At 38.0% G+C, this 3,767-nt stretch overlaps 1 pseudogene; it reads right to left on the bottom strand.

Moving 5' to 3' along the window:
* Positions 1–238: 238 nt before the first annotated feature.
* Positions 239–1,245, bottom strand: LOC114639455 (annotated as a pseudogene).
* Positions 1,246–3,767: the final 2,522 nt, after the last annotated feature.

Raw genomic sequence — 3,767 nt, 5'->3', positions numbered from 1 at the left:
CAGCAAGAGCGGCACAGAACACCTAAATACAGAAGAGAGCATTCGTGCAAGATATCTCACTCCTTGATAAACAATGCATACACATCAAAATGACTTCACTATCATTACATCTATGGCTTTCTGTAACTACAAGGTGGTGGTCATGGTCAGCATGGCCCCCAAGATCAACATCTCGAAAGCAGCCACCACCGATTGTGTGTCTTCTCTTTTTGTGTTTTTTCTTCTTCATTTTTCCTAATCAACTCTGCTGTTGTTGCTGTTTTTTAGCAAAACTGGTAAACACCAAAATCGTAATTGTTGAACATAGCACTCTAGCAATCAAGACGTTTAAAGCCATCAATCTTCTGGGGTGAAGAAAGCACTGTGCGACATTTAGAACTCTGATTAACAAACAAGGTGGTCACAAATTTTCCTGGCTTGAAGACTTCCACAACTTTCCTGATCAGGTCATCATAGGCGGTATGACTTAGGTTTGTTTCAAAGCTAACATAAGAAAATTCTGGTTCTGGAGTGATGTGAATAGTCCAATATGTTCCCTCCGATTTCTTTCCATTCATTGAGTAGCCATAAGGATTGAACAATGTGGCATCAATGACAGAACCTGGTATCAGGTCACGAATTCCACTCTCATGAGTGACATCCTTTGCAGCAACACCATCTTTCATGTAGAACTGGTCCATAACTGCTGGGTCAAGCTCACTATTCAGAATTTCCAGGGTTTGATCTGGCTGATTCATTACTTGGCTCTCTGGGAAATCCAAAGTATACAAGTACCAACAGTCAGAATTCATCTGTCCCATACAGTATGCTGCTCCATTTGGGAAAATCGCATTAAGAAACTCGATTTCTTCCTGGAAATTCCGGTGTGGGTACCCTTGGTGAGAAGGCTTCACGAAATTCTTAGGAGAATAAAAGAAGCTTTGAATTGAGTCAAACCCATGGTAATCCCGGGCAAGCTTCAATAGGGGAACCAGTGCTTTCAGTAAGAAGGGTAGTACCACATGTCTTCAAAGTGAAACATCTCTTGGAGACAAACGTGCTACTCTCACTGAGTACATAAGCTTCCTACTTGTCAGTCTTTGTCACACTTATGATTAAGCACTGCACATCCTTCAAAAGGACATCCCACTCAGATCTTGGGATGGTACGAAGATCCCCAGATCCCTAGCTTTTGTCGGACTGCTATCTGGAAAACCAGACTTCCAGCAGTTTCTCGGTCCCTTTTAAAAAATGTGCAGCTTCCATCACTGTGAGACTGGTGAACAACCAACAACCACAGAAAATCAACTAAATTAAATCTCTTCTCCTGCCGCCCCTGCCGCTCCTGCCACCATTGCTGTGTTACTAAAGTTCAGGTTCTTCTTCTCTTCCTCCTCCTCCTTCCCCTCCCCCTCTCCTCCCCCTCGTCGCCCCCTCCCCCTCGTTCTCCCCCTCCCCCTCGTTCTCCCCCTCCTCTTCGTCGTCCCCCTCATCCTCCCCCTCTCCCTCGTCCTCCCCCTTCTTCTTTTTGCTATAATTTTATATTAACATTTTTTAAAGGACTAATAAAGTTTTCCAGGCTATTTTTTGTGACAGAAAGTTGAACGTGAGTCTGTTGGATATAGAGACAGATGCAGTTCGGTCTCTTGTAGTCCGCTGCTTTCCAGTTAGAGAGAATCGAGAGAGTGCTAGCTAATGTCGCTGGCCATATTGTGTAAGCGCAACTACTTTGTTTCTTAAAGGACAACATACCATGTTCATTTTTTCAACTATGTGTGTGGTCTGGGATGTCAGTTGTCATCAACGTAACTTTAAGTTGATGTTAAAAGATGTGCACTAACATGTCAGGCTTCTCCACACTGCTTCAAATGAATGTATCTTTATTCTTATTTATCTCAAGGAGATAATCTATATCATCTTTAGTTTGAGTAATAACGAAATCTTCAGTGAAGTAACTCTGCTCAGCTACCATGCTATCAAAGATGCTCATCCCTGGTGATTGTCTGCTAGTAGGATTCCATGTAACTAGAAATTACTGAGTTCCACGTAATTGAAATTACCTTCTGAGGGTAAGGCATAGGAGGCTACGAAAGCATGAAGTCTTAAACACCGAAGAGAAGATTAGAAGATAGCAGGTAAGTTATCAGATGTACTCCCATGAAAAAGAAAGAAAATATGTTAGAAACATCTGAAGCAGAGGGAATGCCCCAGATGGAGAATATGGAAAGTGCTTAAGCATAGCTCAAGGCAAGAGTTGTGGTGCAGTGCTTCAGAAGGCAAAAAAAAAGGATGCTTGTGAGAAGCTGGCTGGTGGTGAAAGGTCCAGTCCCTGCATTCTATAAAAGACCGTTTCTAGACTCAGGAAGCTGTTTTGGCAAAGTATAAATGTTAGCTTTTATACTGAGATCTGAATCTATTTAGGTCACTAGGGAACAATATAGAGTGAATGCTGAAAAAAAATCTACTTTTTTAAAATGGATAAATTTGGCATGAATGTCCTTTTGAATATTTATGTTTAAAAAGGTATCATTATATCCAGTGCTATTATCACCACTCATCATAACAGCGGTTCTTAACATAATAGAAGAATGATGCTATGTAAAAGAATATTGTTATAAGTGACAAAATTGCTTCTGTTAAAGCAATCCATACATTATCATAGTACTTTTAGTAACACAAGCATGTTTAGTTCTGCTTGGGATTGTCCTTACATCTTACCCAAAACACAGAGTTAACGCATCTCAAGACACAGCTTAGTATACAAGGCTCACTTCCAACTAAGTGCCAGAGTTTATGTGTGCTCTCAGAATTTGGATTTTGTAATAATAGCAGACTCTCATAATTTTATTACAGCCGTAATTTCTTTTTGCCTCAGCTCATTACAAAGACAAATATCTGTTAGTGACAGGTGACTTTTCATCCTGATCCAATAGTGCTACTGGTGTCTGGGCCCAGGAGATATTCTATTTTGCACTTGAAATTAGTTTCTCTGTTATAGCTTTGAACGTTTGATAAGAAAACCGATAACAATAATTTAGATAAACACCACTAAATATCTTGACTGAAATATGGCACAAAAGAAGGTACAAACAGCTGAAATGATTAAGACTGTCAAGTTATCTGCATTACTATTACAGAATAAAAGAGACGACAGATTATTATTTATCCAGGAATGTGAGTTTAATTAAAGATGTCCTATCAGTTTTTTTCCAAGCTTATTTGAAACTATAGATCAAACATCACCAAATAGAGAATGATGCCCCTGACCAATACTGAGATTTCTGAGTTAGAAAAGCCTTCTTTTGAGGGGCTCCTAATTTTCAATGGAGAGTTTTTCCTTTCTATAAATATAACAATATAATGCATTTATGGACATAAAGAAATCTAATAATTTAGGATTGATAAACCCTTGAGATATGAGGTATGGGATGCTTTTGTTATATATTATATGTGCACATTTATGTATGCATATTTCATCAATCTTTATGCAAACATCTATATTTACAGATATACAGACATTCACTTGGTTTCTTTAATAACTACTATTCTTTTATAACACGACCTAAAATACATCCTTCCCCAACTAAGTTGCTAGTATAATGATCCATATTTAATGTTTATAATAGCAAAGAAATAAAATTATCCAATATATCCATCACTAGATGATCCAATAAAAAATATGGTACTAATATATAATATAATTTTATTTAGGTTTAAAGAGGAATAAAATTGTATTTTGTAAGAAAATGAATGGCACTAGAATTTATTGTACCAAATAAATAAGACTA

This window comes from Grammomys surdaster, unplaced genomic scaffold, assembly GCF_004785775.1.
Source record: "Grammomys surdaster isolate TR1022 unplaced genomic scaffold, NIH_TR_1.0 125708, whole genome shotgun sequence".
Lineage (NCBI taxonomy): Eukaryota > Metazoa > Chordata > Mammalia > Rodentia > Muridae > Grammomys > Grammomys surdaster.
Note: the sequence above shows the minus strand (reverse complement) of the source record. Positions and strands in the feature narration are given on the sequence as shown.